We start from the raw sequence: 21,034 nt of genomic DNA, 5'->3' as shown, positions 1-21,034 counted from the left end.
TGTCCAACTATCCTTTGAGCAATAGCATGATTCTAACACCATTGGGCGGCATGATAGCACAGTGCTAAGCACTGTTGCTTCACAGCCCCAGATTCGATTCCGGCTTGAGTCACTGTCTGTGCAGAGTCTACACGTTCCCCCTGTGTCTGCCTGGGTTTCCTCCGGGTGCTCCAGTTTCCTCTCACAAGTCCCGAATGACATGGGGCTGGATTCTCCAATTCTGAGGCTATGTCCCCACACCGGTGTGGGAACGGTGGCAGGAAAACTGGCGTAAAACGGCCACCAATTCCCCATTTTGCTGGGGGGCTAAAGTAGATGGCAGAGTAGAGCACACGGCTCTAGCTGCCAATACATCCCCGAGAATTGCCGGGTCCATGGCATGACTGCGGCCTGCAGCGGCCGTGCCGTGCTTCATGGCAGAGGCCGCTCGTGGACCCCGCCCGCGAAATAGTCCCCCCCTTCGGCCGTCTTGTGCGCCCCGGACTGCCGCACCACAGTGTCCCCAGCCCCGAATAATGTCCCCCCGACCCGCGGATCGGCCCTCCCCCGACTGTGGTGGTGCTGGACTGAGTCCGGTCGGTCAGGGGCGGAGCATCGGGGTGCGGGCCTCAGGCAATGGCCTGAGGCCCTCGATACGGCATGCGGCGCTTTGGAGGGGGTAGAGCATCGCGAAAGTGGCGCCGCCCCGATTCGATCAGGAAATGTGATTCTCCGGCCATTTGCCGAACGCGGTTTGGGCATCAGCAACTGGAGAATCTAGCCCGTGCTGTTGGTAATTTGGACATTCCAAATTCTCACTCTGTGTACCTGAACAGGTGCCAGAATGTGGAAACTCAGAACTTTTCACAGTAACTTCATTGCAGTGTTAATGTAAGCCTACTTGTTACAAAAAAAATTATTATTATAAGATATATGGGCAGAATTAGGTGGTGCTATGTATTTTTGTCCGACGTCATTTCGTCCAACGACACTTCGTCCACGTCTTTTGGTCCAACGTCTTTTTGTCCGCCCGTCTTTTGGTCCAACGTCATTTTGTCCGATGATTTTTTTCGTCAAAGACTTTTTGTGACTTGTTACGTTTTTTTGTCGGATGATTTTTTTTGTCAAAGACTTTTTGTAACTTGACTTATATTGCCAGAGTTGATCTCTGCGTGGATTATTGAAATAGGGATTATATAAACAGAACATTTAATCAGTCTAAATTTGATCCGGCTCTGTAGCTAGCAGTGGGGACATCACTGAAAACCGATGCTGCAATTTGTCATAATCACGCCATTCCTTGTGATACACCTTTCGTATGTGTTTTCTACAAGAGGGGTGTTTGCACTTTACCTAGCAGAGGGTTGAAATCTTATATTGAATAATGTATATTCCGATCATGTACGGATTGATTCAGATTTTGCTGTGTTAGTGTACTTAAGGGAACCGAGTTCCTTCCGACAATCAGTTTAATATCTGCGAATCGCAAAGCTGTCATTTCACATTTTGCAAAGACCTTTGCATTAAAATATGCCAGGCGCCAGTGCCCCAAATGATGGATATATTTTAAAATGTCAATCACCGGAATTGACATTTCGGTGTCACCCTGCATATGCCTCCCTTAATGAACTATCAAACGTTCATTTAACAGAAGTTCACAGGCGTGAGTGACAACGCTCTGCATGTCCCTCGCAGATTTTTTAAAATAAATTAAATCGGCTACATTTTATGAAGTTTTGTGGGAAAGGGTTGGTCCCGTTGATCAGACATTGGCCTTTCACCTAAACGCAACCCCAGTGCTGTCAGATGTAATGAGCTTGTAAGGGGCCAGGCTAAAGAGAGTTTGGGCAGTCTCCATTCAGTATCCAGTTGGCACGGACGTGTACCACAAAACTGTCTCTAATTGGGCACTAATTGGCAGCTCATTCCGAGAAGCCATGAATTTTAGTGTGGGAAATGGAGAAACTAATAATCTTCGTGCAAATACTTTCTAGTTTCATGCACTTAACAGTCAAATAAGAGCATTCGAACTCTAAACAAGTATTTCTAACAATGTTTGCAATGTTTTCCATATTGTCTGTGTTACTGCACTACATCGAAGATAATTTGCAGTTATTTCTAGTTAAGAAAAATCACCAGGTAAGTCCAGCTAAATTTGTAATTGGATAATTGGACAAAAAGACGTTGGACCAAAAGACGTGCGGACAAAAAGACGTTGGACCAAAAGACGTGGACGAAGTGTCGTTGGACGAAGTGATGTCGGACGAAAAGACGCGACACGGAATTAGACATTTGGGCCCATCGAGTCTGCTCTGCTATTCATTCATGGCTGATATGTTCCTTAGCCCATTCCCCTGCCATCTCCCCATAATCCTGATTTCCTTATTAATCAAGAAATCCCCTTATTAATCAAGAACACCAGATTTGTGATTACGATGCTGTTACCTACAGGGCTACAGACCAAGAGATGGAAGCTGGAATTAGACAGAATAGTTATTTCTTAGAACATAAGAACTAGTAGCAGGTGAAGGCAATTTAGCCTCTGGAGCATGCCCCACCATTCTCCGTAACTCTTTAACCCATTACGAATGAAAAACGTGTCTAACCCCTTAAATTTATTCCTGTCCCAGCATCCACCGCACTCTGGGGTAGCGAATTCTACAGATTTGTGACCATTTGGGAGAAGTAGATACTCCTCATCTCTGTTTTAAATTTGCTATCTCTTATCCTTAAACTATGACCTCTTGTTCTAGAATGCCCCACAAGAGGAAGCATCCACTCCACGTCTACTTCATCCATACCTTTTAATCATCTTATCTAACTCAATATGATCTCCCCTCATTCTTGTAAACTCTAGAGAGTAATGGCCTAAACTGCTCAATCTCGCTTCATAAGCCTCATCTCTGGAATCAATCTGATGAACCTCCTCTGAACTACATCTTTCCTCAAATAAGGGGACCAACCTGTGCACAATACTCCAGATGCGATCTCACCAATGTCTTGTATAGTTGTAACAACACTTCCTTACCCTTATACTCTATTCTTTTAGGTATAAATGCCAACATTCCATTTGTTTTCCTTATTATCTGCTGTACCTGCATGCATTTTCTCTGACTTATGCTCGAGGACACCCAGATCCATCATCATCAGAACACCCGAAGTCTCTCCCCATTTAGATAATAAGTTGCCTTTTCATTTTTCCGACTAAAATGGATGACCTCACATTTATCCATGCTGAACTCCATCTGCCACATTTTGGCCCACTCACCTAATCTATCTATATTCATTTGTAAGGTTCTTATTTCCTCATTGCTACTTACTGTCCCACCTATTTTAATGCCATCTGAAGATTTGGCTATAGAATGTTCTATCCCTGTATCCAAGTAATTGATATAGATTGTAAATAGTTGGGACTCATGGACCGAACCCTGTGGTACCCCAGTAGTTACATTTATCCCAACTCTCTGTCCATCAGCCAATCTTCCACCCAAGCCAGTAAATTACCCCTAACCCTATGTGATCTGACCTTGTGAATTAACCTTCTGTGTGGCACATTATCAAATGCCTTCTGGAAGTCCAGGGGCGGCATTCTCCCCTACCCGGCGTGACGGAGGGTCCCGGAGTAGGGGAGTGGCGCCAACCACTCAGGGGTCGGGCCTCCCCAAAGGTGGGGAATTCTCCCCACCTTTGGGGGCTAGCCCCGCGCCGGAGCGGTTGGCACCAGAAGACTGGCGCAAAAAACCGGCGCCCCCGGCAGCGGGGCTGGCCGAAAGGCTTTCGCCAGTCCGCGCATGCGCCGGCAGTGACGTCAGCGGCAGCTGGCCGCTGACGTCATTGCCGGCGCATGCGCGATGTGGGGTTCTCTTCCGCTTCCACCATGGCGGAGGCCGTGGCGGCCGCGGAAGAAAATAGAGCAGCCAGGGCACTGGCCCGGAGTCTGAGCGGGGGGCCCCGATCGCGGGCCAGGCCACCGTGGGGGCACCCCCCGGGTTTTGATCGCCCCCTGCCCCCCCAGGACCCCGGGGGCCTGCTTGCGCCGCTGAGCCCGCCGTTCCAGAGGTGGTTTAAACCTCGACAGCGGGAGAGGCCTCCCAGTGGCGGGACTTCGGCCCATCCGGGCCGGAGAATCGCCACAGTGGCCTCTCCGATTGGAGTGGCGAGATTCCGCCGTCGCCACTTCCCGGGTGGTGGAGAATCTCTGCCATGGCGGGGGCGGGATTTTAGGCGCCCCCAGGCGATTCTCCGACCCTGCTGGGGGTCGGAGAATTTCTCCCATGATATATTACATTTGCAGGATCCCCATTATCCACTTGGCTTGTTACATCTTCGAAGAACTCGAGCAAATTAGTCAAAAAATTTACCCTTCATAAAACCATGCTGACTCTGATGGATTGCATTTTGACTTCCTTAATAATGGATTCTAACAATTTCCCAACAACTGATGTTAAACTAACTGGTCTGTAATTTTTTGAATAAGGTCATTTTGGGCGCGATTCTCCGCAAATGCGGAGAGTCGTAAAGGCTGCCGTGAAACTGGCCATGTTTCACGGCAGCCTCCGCGCCCCCTCCCGGCACCCGATTCTCCCCCCCGGGCGGGGCTAGCAGCGCGGCCCCGCGAAACACGGCATCGCGGGCTTAGCGACCGTCGCTAGCGAGCTTAGCGACCGCCGCGCACGATGACGTCAGCCGCGCATGCGCGGGTTGGGCGGCTCCAACCCGCGCATGCGCGGATGACGTCATCACGCATATGCATCAAACCTGCGCATGCGCGGGCCGTCATGCCCCTCAGCCGCCCCGCGGACTGATCCTGCAGGGCGGCGGAGGAACAAAGAGTGCGCGGGTACCGGACCCGCTGCCCGCGATCGGTGCCCACCGATCGCGGGCCCATGCCACCCTTGGCACGGGCAAATTTGAGCCTTTTTTCAATCCACTGCAACCTTTTCTGTGTCCAGGGAATTTTGGAATATTATAACCAATGGATCCAATATCTCCGCTGTCACTTCCTTTGACACCCGAGGATGTAGGCCATCAGTTCTGGGACACTTGTCTGCCTTCAATTCCAAAGGTTTGTTGAGTACTGCTTCCCTGTTGATGCTGATTGTTCCAAGTTCCACCCTTTCTATTACCTCTGAATTACCCGTTCCTGTAGGAATGGTACTAGTGTGCTCCAGCATGAAAACAGGCAAAATATTGATTTAGCATCTCTGCCATTTCTATGTTCCCCACTATTACCTCTTCAGTTTCATCTTCCAAGGGACCAACATTCACTTTCGTGACTCTCTTCCCTTTTATGTACTTATATACTTACAAAGGAAGATGGTTGTGGTGGTCGGAGGTCAATCATCTCAGCTCCAGGTCATCACTGCAGGAGTTCCTTAGGGTAGCTTTTGCTATCCTCCAGCCTGCCATTGGCCTTTGCAACATGGCATATCTTTGTTTTTGTCTTTATAGTGTCTTTTTAAAAATAAATTTAGAATACCCAATTATTTTTTTCCAATTAAGGCAATTTAACTTGGCAAATCCACCTAGCCTGCACATCTCTGGGTTGTAGGGGTGAAACCCATGCAAATACGGGGAGAATGTGCAAACTCCACAGGGACAGTGACCCAAAGCCCGGATTGAACCCGCGTCCTCGGGGCCGTAGGCAGCAGTACTAACCACTGTGCCACCATGCCGCCCGTCGTTATATTGTCCTTAACTTCCTTGCTTAGCCATGGATACCCCTCTTACCACCGTTCTTCCTCTTTGGAATATATTTTAGTTGTGAGGAATTGAGTATCTCCTTAAACAACAGCCACTGCTCATTAGCTGTCCTACTCTTCAGCCTTTCTACCCATGTTTGGTTCACAATGGGAAAACTCCCCACTGTTTGGAGTCATACTTGGAACAAAGGAAGATGGTTGTGGTGGTCAGAGGTCAATCATCTCAGCTTCAGGTCATCATTGCAGGAGTTTCTTAGGATAGCGTCCTAGGCCCAACCATCTTGTGCTGCTTCATCAATGACCACCCTTCCATCATAAGGTCAGAAGGGGTAAGTTCACAGATGACTACACAATGTTTAGCACCATTCCCGACTCCTCAGATAATGAAGCAGTCCATGTCCAAATGCAGCAAGACCTGGACAATATCTAGGCTTGGGCTGATAAGTGGCAAATTGCCTTTGTGCCACACAAGTGGCAGGCAATTACCATCTCAGGCAATGACAAGAGAGGATTGAACCATCACCCCTTGACATTACCAATGCTGAATCCCCCAATATCAACATCGTGGGGGTTACCACTGATCAGAAACTGAGCTGAACTAGCAATATTAATACTGTGCCTACGGGGCAAATTAAAGGCATCATATGGCGAGTAACTCATCTCCTGACAACCCCCCCCCCCCCCCTCCCCCCAACGTCTGTCCACCATCTATAAGGCACAAGTCACGAGTGTAATAGAACACTGTCCACTTGCCTGGATGAGTGCAGCTCCAATAACACTCAGGAAGCTCAACACCATCCAAGACAAAGCAGCCTTCTTGATTGGTCCCCCTTCCACAAACATTTAAATCCTCCACCGATGAACAGTGGCAGCCATGTGTACCATCTACAAGGTGCACTGCAGTAACTCACCAAGGTTCCTTAGACAACAACTTCCAAACCCACGACCATGACCATCTAGAAGGACAAGAGCAGCAGATACCTGGGAACCCCACCACCTGGAGGTTCCCCTCCAAGTCACTCACCACCCTGACTTGGAAATATATCGCCGTTCCTTCACTGTCGCTGGGGCAACTACCTGGAAATCCCTCCCTAACAGCACAGTGGGTGTACCTACACCTCAGGGGCTGCAGCGATTCAAGAAGGCAACTTACCACCATCTTCTGAAGCACAACTAGGGATGAACAATAATTGCTGACCTAACCAGCGACGCCGACATCTCTTAAATTAATTTTTAAAAACTCTACATGGGCCAAATCTGTTTCCATTCCTAGATAGTTATCTTTGTCTATTTCCAGAATGCTAGTGTGAGACTCCAGTTTCTTGCCCCCCAAACTGAATTTTCTAGGTTTGCCGCTAATTGTAGTATGTTTCAACAGCAATTATCTGGCACATTAAGTCCACTTCATCTTCTTGATCATGATCACAGAACACAAAAATACACCATAATCGCTAAAAACATTGATGAAAAGCAATTGCTAGTACAATAGTAGGTATCATTCACAAAAAAAGCTTGCTGCTTTGTTCTTTTCCAGCATTAAAATGGCCTTAAGAAAACAAGTTTAATACAATGCACCCCCTTCCGTTGTATTGATGCTTGCAAAATATTTAAATTTTTGTGAAGAAAGGTTGTGCTGTCAAGTTTCATTATCCTATACTGTAACTTGTGTGCATTTGAAATCCTTTTGGATTGGATTGGATTTGTTTATTGTCACGTGTACCGAGGTACAGTGAAAAGTATTTTTCTGCAAGCAGCTCAACAGATCATTCAGTACATGGGAAGAAAAGGGAATTAAACAGAATTCAAGAAAATACATGAGAATACATAATAGGGCAACACAATATATACAATGTAACTACATAAGCATTGGCATCGGATGAAGCATACACGGGTGTAGTGTTAATGAGGTCAGTCCATAAGAGGGTCATTTAGGAGTCTGGTGACAGTGGGGAAGAAGCTGTTTTTGAGTCTGTTCATGCGTGTTCTCAGACTTGTATCTCCTGCCCGATGGAAGAAGTTGGAAAAGTGAGTAAGCCGGGTGGGAGGGATCCTTGATTATGCTGCCTGCTTTCCCCCGGCAGCGGGAGGTGTAGATGGAATCAATGGATGGGAGGCAGGTTCGTGTGATGGACTGGGCGGTATTCACGACTCTCTGAAGTTCCTTGCGGTCCTGGGCCGAGCAGTTGCCATACCAGGCTGTGATGCAGCCCGATAGGATGCTCTCTATAGTGCATCTGTAAAAGTTGGTAAGGGTTAATGTGGACATGCCGAATTTCCTTAGTTTCCTGAGGAAGTAAAGGCGCTGTTGTGCTTTCTTGGTGATAGCGTCCACATGAGTGGACCAGGATAGATTTTTGGTGATGTGCACCCCTAGGAATTTGAAACTGCTCACCATCTCTACCTCGGCTCCGTTGATGCTGACAGGGGTGTGCACAGTACTTTGCTTCCTGAAGTCGATGACCAGCTCTTTAGTTTTGCTGGCATTAAGGGAGAGATTGTTGTCGCTGCACCACTCCACTAGGTTCTCTATCTCCCTCCTGTATTCGGACTCGTCGTTATTCGAGATCCGGCCCACGATGGTCGTATCGTCAGCAAACTTGTAGATGGAGTTGGAACTAAGTTTTGCCATGCAGTCGTGTGTGTACAGGGAGTAGAGTAGGGGGCTAAGTACATAGCCTTGTGGGGCACCGGTATTGAGGACTATTGTGGAGGAGGTGTTGGTGTTCATTCTTACTGACTGTGGTCTGTTGGTCAGAAAGTCAAGGATCCAGTTGCAGAGTGGAGAGCCAAGTCCTAGGTTTTGGAGCTTTGATATGAGCTTGGCTGGGATTATGGTGTTGAAGGCGGAGCTGTAGTCAATAAATAGGAGTCTGATGTAGGAGTCCTTGTTTTCGAGATGCTCTAGGGATGAGTGTAGGGCCAGGGAAATGGCGTCTGATGTGGACTGGTTGCGACGGTATGCGAATTGAAGTGGGTCAAGGCGTTCCGGGAGTATGGAGGTGATGCGCTTCATGATCAGCCTCTCGAAGCACTTCATTACAACTGATGGCAGGGCCACCGGGCGGTAGTCATTGAGGCACGTTGCCTGGTTCTTCTTTGGTACCGGTATGATGGTGGTCTTCTTGAAGCAGGTGGGGACCTCGGAGTGGAGTAGGGATAGGTTAAAGATGTCTGTGAAAACCTCTGCCAGCTGGTCCGCGCAGGCTCTGAGTGCACGACCGGGGATCCCGTCCGGGCCCATCGCCTTCCGTGGGTTCACTTTCAGGAAGGCCGATCTGACTTCGGAAACTGTGATGGTGGGTATGGGTGAATTATGGGTTGCTGGGGCACTCGATAGCGGGTTGTTGGTTACCTGCTCAAACCGAGCATAGAATGCATTAAGTTCATCGGGGAGGGGTGCACTGCTGCCAGAGATACTGCTCGGCTTCGCTTTGTAGCCCGTTATGTTGCTTAGTCCTTGCCACAACCGCCGAGAGTCTGTCTGTGACTCCAGTTTAGTTTGATATTCTCTCTTGGCATCTCGCATGGCTTTGCGGAGGTCGTACCTGGATTTCTTGTATAGGACAGGGTCGTCTGCCTTGAATGCCTCAGATCTGTCCTTCAGCAGGGAGTCAATCTCGCGGTTGAGCCATGGTTTCCGGTTGGGGAACATACGTACTGCTTTCTTTGGCACGCAGTCGTCTACACATTTGCTGATGAAGTCTGTGACGGTGGTGACATACTCATTTAAGTTAGTCGCTGAGTTCTTAAATATGGACCAGTCCACTGTCTCCAAGCAGTCACGTAAGAGCTCTTCTGTCTCCTCAGACCAGCACTGCACAACCTTCTTAGCTGGATTCTCCCGCTTGAGTTTCTGCTTGTAAGCCGGGAGAAGGAGCACAGTCTTATGGTCTGATTTCCCAAAGTGCGGTCGGGGGATGGAACGGTAGGCGCCCTTGATTTTTGAGTAGCAGTGGTCAAGAGTGTTGTCGCCCCTGGTGGTACAGGAAATGCGCTGGTGGAATTTTGGCAGTACACTCTTGAGGTTGGCTTTGTTGAAGTCTCCGGCCACAATGAACAGGGTCTCCGGGTGTTCTGTTTCATAGTTGTTTATGACTGTGTACAGTTCATCCAGCGCCTTCCTCACTTCTGCCTGGGGTGGGATGTAGACCGCTGTGATAATGGCTGAAGTGAACTCACGTGGAAGATAGTATGGGCGGCACTTTACGGTCAAGTATTCCAGGTCTGGGGAGCAGTAGGTCGCCAGGGTCACCACATCCAAGCACCAGGAGGAGTTGATGAGGAGGCAAACCCCTCCACCCTTCGCTTTGCCTGAAGATGCCGTGCGGTCCGCCCGGTGAATAGAGAAGCCTTCAGGTTGTATGGCACAGTCCGGTGAGGCGGGGGTGAGCCATGTCTCTGTGAAACAGAGCACACAGCAGTCTCTTACTTCCCTCTGAGAGGTAAGTCTGGCGTTAAGTTCATCCAGCTTGTTTTCAATCGCTTGGATGTTTGCCAGGAGTATGCTGGGGAGAGGGGCCTTGAAACCGCGTTCCTTCAGTCTAACCTGCAGACCGCTGCGTTTCCCTCGCTTTCTCGGTCGGCGGCTGCTGCTGGATGATCCTGGGATCCGATGGGAGACGTCCGCCCTTGTGGAAGGTAGGTGGTTGAGCTCCGAGGCCCGGGTCGGCTCCAAATCGAGGTCGGGGCTTCACTTCCGGTTTGGGCCCGATCTTCTTCCAGGTCGGGTCAGGTCACAAGGTCTCCAAGGGACTCGGAGGATCTTCAAGCCTGCAAGAGAACATAAGAGAGAGAGGTTAGTAATAATGTTAGCTTTAGAATTAATTTTTAAAAGGTTAGAACGAGTATAAATAAAGTTAAAAGTGGATCTGTTGGGGAGAGCTTGCAGAGAGTCGCCTCGCTCCGGCGCCATCATCTTGCATCCTTTTTCTTATGCAATCCTTTTTTTATGCAATTGAAAATTTAAGTAACAGTGGACGCAGTTCATTTGAAGGACCAAAGGCATGAATATAATTTAATTTTGTAATTATGTAACATTTATGAACAATTTAGGAATTGGCATCTGCAAAGAGATTTATTGGTAAAACCAGAACCCTGAAGGTGAGACAGCACTGAGTGCCAAAAATTTCCAGAAACTAAAAGAATGGCATCTGATATATATTCTGTATTTGATCGTTCCAAATAATTGAATTTCAAGTTGGGTAAGCAAATGAACATTGTCAATTATGCAAGTTTTCCAAATAAGATTGACTGGTCACACTTGCGACTAGCCATTATAAGAACATAAGAACTAGGAGCAGGAGTATGGCCATATGGCCCTTCGTGTCTGCTCCGCCATTCAATGAGATTGTGGCTAATCTTTTGTCCCGCCCGAGCACCATAACCCTTTATTCCATTGTCCTTCAAAACATTATCTATCTTTATCTTGAAAACATTTAGTGAAGGAGCCTCAACTGCTTCACTGGGCAAGGAATTCCATAGATTCACAACCCTTTGGGTGAAAAACTTCCTCCTAAACTCAGTCCTAAATCTACTTCACCTTATTTTTGAGGCTATGCCCCCTAGTTCTGCTTTCACCCGCCAGTGGAAACAATCTGCCCGCATTTATCCTATCTATTCCCTTCATAATTTTATATGTTCCTATAAGATCCCCCCTCATCCTTCTAAATTCCAACGAGTACAGTCCCAGTCTACTCAACCTCTCCTCATAATCAAACCCCCCTCAACTCTGGGATTAACCTAGTGAATCTCCTCTGCACACCCTCCTGTGCCAGTACATCCTTTCTCAGGTAATTATGATAATCATAGACAAAAAACACTGCAAGTGGAACAATTCAGCGGTCTCAAGTTGAAGTCTGCTGAACAGCGCGTTTAACAGGGTGCATCTCGGCGGCTGCAGTGGCAAGAAGCATCCCGCTATCCAATGGCACTTTGCCATTCTTTTTGGCCTTGCAGAGTTTCTCCCCAGTAAGGCCACACTTAGAGGGAGATCAAGGCAGATGCAGATCAAGACCGCATTTTGAAAGACTGCCCCTATCTCCCCCCCTCAGGCCCCGACCTGGACCTTTGACCTCCACTTACCCACCAACCTTGGGGAGGCCCCCAGGAAACTTCCCCCCTCATCTCCCCCAGGCTCTAACACTGGTAATGCCAACCTGACACCTGGGCACCCTGGCATTGCCAGCCTGGCACCCTGGTAGTGCCCCTGTCACCATGGCAGTGCCAGCCCAATTTGGGGCTCGTCCACGATTCACCCATTGCGCTCGGTTCCGGACCAGGGTCTCTGAATCGTGCCAAATATTACTTATACGTTGTGAATGCATTTACCAGAATTTGTCATTGTTCCCTTGTGTTAATCTGAAAATAATTGGCCTTTTCAGTTGTTTTAAGATTTTGGGGGAAGGGCTTCCTCTGCTATTCATTTTGTGCTGTCACTAAAAACAGATTATCAGATCATATATTCTTTATGGAACCTTGCCGTGTGCAACTTGGCTTCTGCCTTTCCCTATGTGGCAACAGTAATTACACATCAAAACATGAGTCCTACCTTCGCAATGAAGTGTTTTGGGATATCCCAAGTTTACTATTGCAGACTATTTGCAACCAGAGAAATAGATCATTCAGCCCTACAAGTTTATGAGGTGTTTATGCTGCTTATGAACCTATTCCCACCCCACTATGTTATCTCTCTATTGGGTTTCCTATCTCACCATTAGTTTAGGACCTTAAAGAATGTAAAACATTTATTTCAAAGTTTTTTTATCTATATATACATTTTGGTGTCACTCATGACACAACTGTGAGAGAAATGAAGTATTTTTATCCTAGATTGAGTTTGATACGGCTTTGTACTGCACAGTACATGGGGATTAAAAATCAACCTCCAAAAAGCCTCAGACTAACATGACACAGTTGTCCACCAATCAGTCAATTTGTCTGGGGCAGATTAAGAGAAGGGCTAAGTAATCAATTCAAATACAAATCTCTTTCGGGATTTATTTAACTATCTTTTATGTTTTTTGAGCTTAACAGCTTTTTATTTAAATTCATTCAGTTCTCTCCTCTCTTTAGCACATGAGTGAGTCTGTTTGCAGCCTTCCAAAATAGATAGCTCATTCATTCAGCTTCCACTGATGCTGAGAAAAGGAGAGGACCTGCTGGTGTAAATTGTTTAATCGCTCAACATAGTAGTTGTGAACAATTTATTATTTACTACTACATGAGGAGCCAATTAAGCTTAACATTTATTTGACATTTATAGTAAAAAGGTATACTGTGTTACTGCTACTCTTTGCGTGTTTGATTTAGACTTAATTCCTCCAGACCTACGCAGGACAATAGGTTCCACCATCAGCCCCGGTCCATTGCAATTTCTTTCAATCCAGTCTCGGTAGCATCCTTTTCTTGACGATCTTCCTTAAATGATCTTCAACAGGTCCCATCTTCTTTTTCCACCGGGTCGTAACCATCCTACTTGGCTTCTGTCCTTCTCTATTTTGCAACAGTAATTACACTTCAAAACACGAGTACTACGTTAGTTATGTTAGTGTTAGCTATGCACTGTGGCTGCCATGAAGCACCATATTAAACGCACTGTTCAGCGGACTTTAACATGAGTCCGCTGAATCATTCCACTTGTGATGCCAGTAGGTGAAATACGTGTCCTGCCTGCCTCATTCGTCACTCCATCACAATGTCCTACAGGTGTTTCTGATCAGTCATCTGCAGCACTTATTCATTGGTGATGCTCTTCCTCTTATGTTATGCAAAAAATCTTGCATTGAAAACGTTGGTTAAAGACATCCAACTTATGTGACACCTTTGCCATTCTCTTCCACATCTCGCTGAATTATAATTGGTTCTACTATGAACATGAAAAGTCACAGCTTCATGGCATGTTGATGGTGCTGGATGTCCAGAACATGTGGAGCTGTTGGAAGACAGATATTGCTTTGCCCATCCTTGAGTGGATGTCGATCTCCACATCGCACTCGCTGGAGATGTTACTTCCTAGGTAAGGGAAGTGATCAACATGCTCAATCTGCTTCAAGAAGATGGCCATCATCCCTGTACCAAAGAAAAGCCAAGCAGTGTGCCTTAATGACTATCATCCAGTGGCTCTGACATCCATCATTATGAAATGCTTTGAAAGGTTAGTCATGGCACGATTCAACTCCAGCCTCCCGGAGGCAGCAATGCTAACCACTGTGCCACTCTGCTGCCCCTTGTAGTTATATCTTGAAGTACTCACACTTCGTTGACCATCAAGGAGATGTTGACTGTGTAATTCTGGTCCGTCAACCAATAGTATTGCCATGGGATGCAAACGTCTGCAGCCACCATCACCTCCCTCATAATGAAATGGATAACCAAGTGGAAAAGAAATGGGAGAGTATGCAGCCATACTCTCTTGATGGTGTTGAAGGAGCCTGTGGTGCTGTGCTGGTCTTGAGACGTGAACTGGAGTCATGGTATAAGGCTTTGAAGATGTTAATATACCGCTTTAGGATGCTGTACTGTCTTGTGATGTACTGGAGTGACTGCTGATGGATGCTATTGAAAGTCTTCTTGAAATCAATGAAGTTGATAACAAGCGACTTCTGATTCTCTGCTCCATGATGTTCCAGAGTGTAAAGATCTGCTCACAACATGATCGACCTCCCCAGAAAGCTGCCTGTTCTTCGCAAAGGGTACCGTCTCTGTCTGCTGTCAATCTGTTGAGGAGAACCATACTGAAGACTTAGCCAGTTACTAACAGTTAGGTATGTCCTGAAAACTCCAACAAGTAGTCTATCAGCATATGATGGCAAAGAAGGGACAGCACATGCGAAGATGCGCATATGATGGGATTGGATGTAAACCAAAAGGAAGTCATATCCTTGACAAGCCCAATCTTCAATTCCATCATCAGAATCAGCACCTGGAGCATCTAACCACAATTCCACTGTGCCAAGATGTTCCAGGTGCTGTGAAAAATGAAAATGTATCGACTTGACATCTTAGCTATTAGCAAGATTTGATGGACAGGATAAGGATAAAAGAGCAGTGAAGGTGCAGTGATCCTGTTCTCCAGGCAAGAAAAACACTACACCCATGGAATTGGCCTCATACTCAGCAGATGCTCAGCACAAGCATTAGGAGGGTGGCAGTGAGTAATCCATTGTAACATCACAGCCACATTCCATACAAGACATGCCAAAGTCACTCTAACTCTGCTGAGGCCAGTCCTGAGCCTGGTTGGAGAAGGACGAAGGTTGGGTGTGGTTTCGGCACCCTCAACCTGTAAAAATCCATCATTACTACAGAAACAGCTTGTCCGTTTACTGTTTAACAAATTTATCTTGTATTTAAATCCTAAGTCACAGTGTAGTTTAGTGTTACTTAGCTGCCTTCCAACGATAAGAAGGGTCATGTGATTTGAAAAGAGCTGAGTATTCTCAGTTCCATCCCTTAGAAGGCTACAGATTATGCTATGTATTTGGACAAGTGTTTGGCAAGGATTTTTCACTGGTGTTAGACTAATTCCCTAATATAATTCCAGAAGACCACAGAATTCTTTGGAAGCCATGCCAAGTGCTTCTCATGATTCAAAAACACTTGTGGGCTTCTCTGCTGTAAATGGCAGGAATACAGAAAATCTCCATACTGGTACGAGTGGGCACATTCAAAGGTAATCTAAATTATAGGAATATATCATCCAAAATATTTGCTATCATTTATACTCTCATGACATTGGGTGCTCAGAACACCCGTGTATTTCTGATATCCAACATTGTTATGGTCTGTGAATTGGGGACAGATTTTAAACTACCGGCAATAGATTTAGCAAACATGAGGTGATAGATTTGACTCTCCAAAACTGCAAAATGTAAATTAACAAAACGTTTAACATTGCCTTCAGTTTCCATGGAGACAGGTAGCCAACATAAGCTGTGACAGTCCATCCTGATCAGCTAGTATGATTTTCCATCCTCCCTTCCTCATCCACCCCCTGGAACAAACACAAATCCCTTAACCTAACCACCTTTGGACACTAAAGGGCACAGAGGCCAATCCACCTAACCTGCACATCTTTGGACCAAGGGAGGAAACCGGAGCACCTGGAGGAAACCAACACAGACACAGGGAGAAATTACAAACTCCACACAGAATTAAACATGGGTCCCTAGTGCTGTGAGGCAGCAGTGCCAACCATTGTGCCACTGTGCTGCCCTTTAGTGCCCAAAGATGGTTAGTTAAGGGAGTATTGGGATAGGGCGGGAGGAGTGGGCATGTGTGGCATGCTCTTTCAGAGAGCCGGAGTAGAATCAATGCGCCAAATGGCCTACTCCTGCATTCTAGGGATTCTATGATTCTTTGTGAGACTTGGAGGGCATCTTGCAGGTGGTGGTGTTCCATATGTCTGCTGCCCTTGGCGTTTTAGATGGCAGCAGTTGTGGGTTTGAAAGATGCCACCTGAGGAGTCTCGGTGAGTTCCTGCAGTGCATCTTATAGATGGTACACACTGCTGCCGGTGTTTGCCGGTGGTGAGGGGTTTGAATATTTGTGGAAGGGGTGCCAATCAAGTGGGTTGCTTAATCCTGGATGGTGTCGAGCTTCTTGAGTGTTGTGCTGCATTCATCCAGGCAAGTGGAGAGTATTCCATAACACTCCTGCTTTGTTCCTTATAGATGGTAGACAGGCTTTGGAGCAGCTAAGGAGGATCAGCCATAGGATTACTAGTCTCTGGCCTGCTCTTGTGGCCACAATATTTACATGGCTAGTCCAGTTCAGTTTCTGTTCAATGGTAACCCTCAGGATATTGATAGTGCGGGATTCAGTGATGGTAATGTCACTGAATGTCAAGGGGCGATGGTTAGATCGTCTCTTGTTGAAGATGAGCATTGCCTAGCACTTGGGAGCCGCAAATGTTATTTGCCACTTGTCAAAGGTGGCAAAGTAGCACAGTGGTTAGCACTGTTGCTTCACAGCTCCAAGGACCTGGGTTCGATTCCCAGCTTGGGTCACTGTCTGTGCGGAGTCTACACGTTCTCCCTGTGTCTGCGTGGGTTTCCTCCGGGTGCTCTGGTTTCCTCCCACAAGTCCCGAAAGACATACTTGTTGGGAGAATTGGACATTCTAAATTCTTCCTTAGTGTTCCCAAACAGGCGCCGGAGTGTGGCAACTATGCGATTTTCACAGTAACTTCATTGCAGTGTTTATTTAGCCTATTTGTGATATTAATAAAGATTTTTTTTAAACCCAAGCCTGGGTATTGTCCAGGTCTTGCTCTACTTGGACAGAGATTGCTTCAATATCTGGGGGGTCGTGAATGGTGCTAAACATAGTGCAATCATTAAAGAACATCTCCACTTTTGTCTTATGATGGTAGGAAGGTAATTGATGAAGCACTTAGGGTAGTGTGATGTCCTAGGTCTATACATCCTTCCCACCAGGTTGCCCTGCCTCTCCTTTTCCTCCATTTCCTTTTTCCTGGTGGATGTGCGGCACTTTCTCCTTCCTGACCTTCTGGCCTCCAATTACTTGCGCTGACTATCTTCCAAGGCTTCTATGTGGAAGGTGCATGCCCATCTTCTGTCAAAAATTTCCTCTGGTTATCCAAAGAAATACATTAGGTTTAGACCTGTTCTTATCAGGTCTACTCTTCACACTTTGGGTTTCCCACAATAGGCACGATGTAACCAAATGGGAACGATGTCCCATAGCGAGCACATTTAGCCATGTGTTTCCCCGCGCTCGCAGCTCCGAGAAACACAACACTATCTAACGTGACTCCGATTAGATATGGGGCCTCAGCGAGGAACGCGCGGCCAAGGCCGCACTTAGTCAGATTTCCTGCACTGCGGAGCCCTGCCAGCTGAAACTCCTCAGTGCAGGGAGAGATTGGGGCACCATTTTTAAATGTTGTCCCGAGCCCCCGCCACAACGCCTGTACCTCCCCAAGCCCAATCCACTGTAAGGGATTAGCCCCTTATTGAAATTAGCCAATACTATATTTTATGAAGACATTGAGAGCCCACACAGAGTTGTAATGAAAGAAACAAAGGTTTATTTACAAGGTTCACTGCTCCCGGTGGTACCAACCACATGTCTGAGTCGGCCGGTACCGAACTGCCCGACCTAAGTTACAATGTTAATTGAGCTTCCCCACCCTCTTAGCAAGGAAGCCCGTATTCCGCAAGGGACATGGGGAATACAATCGTTCCCACCCCGTAAGTCCCATGCGGGTGCAAGTTATGACACGATAGAAACATTAAAGAATAAGCAACCCTGACTGACCTAACCTGGTACCCAGGGCTGGTCCATTGAACATTGATAAATAATGCATTTTAAAAATCAGAGAAAATGTGTATGAATTTGTATGATGTCCAAGCAGGCAGTTTTGGAATTCATTTTCATAACATCCTCACTATTTATATTAGGGTGTCAAACTGCCCTGCTGTTCAGCTTCTATGCTTATACTGCATCCCACACACACAATAATTCCCCTCTCGAAAATCATAGATCATTTACCTTGTTAATAGGCAATAGCATTTCCAAACAATCATACACACAGCTACTGGCTTGGTAATTGTAGCATTTCTAATGCCGCAAACCTATATTTAGAAACTGGTAAAGCTCCAAACACGATTGTTCAGTTGATTTGATACATGCACTATAGTCGATTCTGGGTGTTGTGCGGCCACTAGAAACATAATCAACAGCTGAAGATCCCGCCACCACTTTGTTACGTTTCCTTCTCCAAAAGCCAAAGCATTTTAATCCAGTGTTTACATCTGCTGCGTCATTGGGATGTTTTGTTACTGTTATCAATTCTGGATAAAATATCAAATGCTTTATGCCCCTTCCAATTGAATTTAATTTTTCTTGCTTATCCTCCTACTCCTAATAAAAATACCATAGGCTTACAGATTTTAATCAAGAAGCAGAAGTTCTAATTAATATAACGATCCCAAGGAGGATAGCTTGGAAATTATTAGTGGAAGAAAAGAATTGGCTGTGCCACTTTTGTTTGGTTTCCCCATTAAAAGTAATTAGACGGGAGTGCAGCGGTAATGTACTGATGAGACAGAAGCTTGCTTTTCATTCCTGGAAGTTTAATTATGGAGGTGGGTGAACCAGCCATTGTCTAGGTCAAACCAAGCACAAGCTGAGCCCAGAGTCTGGTTTGGCTTTCACAGTCAACACTTGTGCTGGGCCAATTAAAAAAAAAACAAAGAAAAAGCAAATCCCTCTGGTAAAGAGGCTGTACTGAGGCTCGGGTTGGCCATGTAGAATCATGACTCATTTCTGGTGGGTAGGAACTATTAACCCTTTGAGAACAGCAGCACCACCCAACGTGACAAAATGAGAAACACAATCATCAAGCTGCAAACAGTTGATGAGTCAAGGACAGAGTAAGTGAGGAATCGCTGATAAGACCACACAAAAAAAAGTGCGGGGTGTGTGGGGTAGGGGTGGGGGTGAGGAAAAGCATGACAGCTGGAAGATAAACACATTTGTGTGTTTTTCAATCACTCTGGGTGGAAATCTTTTGTGAAACTAATGTATATTGATTCTTAACCACGATTAATTATGGGATATTGAAGTCCCTTCAAACATTTCTTCAGAGTTTGAGTATTAATATTTTACTATAAAGCACCTTGCACAGCATATTCTCTTTTAGCCAGGATGTTAGGACAGTCTTCGTTGTAGATTTGCACTGTGTTGTCAGCAGACATCAAGGTAATTGAGCAATGTCATGCTTTTGTGTAGAAATGCTGTTATGCAAGTGAGGAATTATACATGCTTCATGCGTTTTTTACGACCCGTGATGTTTGCCTTGGGAACCACAATTTTATTCAGGCTATAGGTTGACATCCCACCTCGGCAGGTCATATGGTTTTCAAATTGTTGGCTTGTCCGAGCCGCCACCACCTGACAAGCCTTCACCATCTGATAGGCATTGCAGGACACTATTTGCCTGACCAATAATAACAACTGAATCATTACCTAACGTGCTACATATTTACTTGCAGTTTGACAGGACTACATTTCTGTATTAGTGGTGCCTGCTTTTGAAGTGGGTATTTGCCCTCCTGATTTTGGGCTTATATCTATTGCCCAATTCAAAATAATTCACATTCAACTGTCCTTATAATTTGTGCCCCAAAATGCCTCATCATAAAGGAACCCTTTGCCTGGAGGTGCAAATGATCGGTTTTGAGCCAATCGTTCAATCTACCTAAGCCAAAATGTCTTCAGCTGTGACTTGTTAACAATTAGGTTCTTGTTAACAAACAAAGGGTTTGCTTTTGGCATGGTTGGGGAATTATATTTTCTCTTCCACTCTCTTGCAGGGCGACACGGTGGCACAGTGGTTAGCGCTGCTGCCTCACATCGCCAGGGACCCAGGTTTGATTGCAACTTTGGGTGACTGACTGTCTGTGCAGAGTCTGCACATTCTCCCTGTGCCTTCGTGGGTTTCCTCCGGATTCTCCAGTTTCCTCCCACAATCCAAAGGTGTGGAGGTTAGGTGGGTTTTCCATGATAAATTGCCCCATAGTGTCTGAAGTTAGGTGGATAGTGGGTGTAATGAACTCCAATTGGCTTTATTGGTTGGCCAATTGGAGTATGAGCTCCCTCAATGATAGCTCATTGAGGGGGCCCATATAATCACCTGTGTAGGCTTTGTGAGCCAGTCTTAAGTTGACTGGACTGCTAGCAGCAATGTTTGTAGCTGCTCCTGTAATATCGTTATTGTAAATAAATATTGGTGTGGTGACGGAACTCCTGCCTCCCGTGGATTACTACAGTGGGGTTACGGGGATGGAAAGTAGGAGTGGGCCCAGGTTAATTGCCCTTTCTGGGGTTCGGTGAAGACTCGATGGGCCGAATGGTTTCCTTCTACACTGTAGGAATTCTATGTCTGTGTTCTATCAAGGCAGAATTTTCATTTCCACATACTACTTTAAATAGTCACCTAACTGAGAGACCTGTTGTTGGATGACAGACAATTTTAAGACTTGAGCTTGCAACTGCTCAGTTGAAATTCAACGCAGAACCCCTGAGTTGAAGAATTTGGCAACTTTTTTAAGGAACTGTGTGACTTATTATCTGCAGAGCCCTTTAAAGAATATGGCCGTAGTGGTTCAGTAGCATATGCCTGTCAACTTTACCCACAGTAGCGCAAAGCTTTGACTGCACTGAAATCCAAATACTGAAAGCATGTAGTAAAGAATGAAGATTGTCCCCAAACTATTCAAAAGGTGAAATGCTTGCACAAGTAACAAAAATAAATAAATTTAAGTGGAAAACAAATTGAAGAATAACACGCAACTAGTGGAAAAGAAAAATTGGTGCAAAGGAACTGG

At 46.1% G+C, this 21,034-nt stretch overlaps 1 long non-coding RNA gene across 1 annotated transcript in view; it reads left to right on the top strand.

Moving 5' to 3' along the window:
- Positions 1-19,004: 19,004 nt before the first annotated feature.
- LOC119965650 overlaps positions 19,005-21,034 on the top strand; it is a 28,282-nt gene continuing 26,252 nt past the window's right edge. The window contains exon 1 of the long non-coding RNA XR_005460593.1: positions 19,005-19,078. This is a non-coding gene — a long non-coding RNA (uncharacterized LOC119965650). The remainder of the gene's footprint in view (positions 19,079-21,034) is intronic.

The sequence above is a fragment of the Scyliorhinus canicula genome, chromosome 5, assembly GCF_902713615.1.
Source record: "Scyliorhinus canicula chromosome 5, sScyCan1.1, whole genome shotgun sequence".
Taxonomy (NCBI): domain Eukaryota; kingdom Metazoa; phylum Chordata; class Chondrichthyes; order Carcharhiniformes; family Scyliorhinidae; genus Scyliorhinus; species Scyliorhinus canicula.
This window is presented reverse-complemented; position numbering and strand designations above follow the sequence as displayed.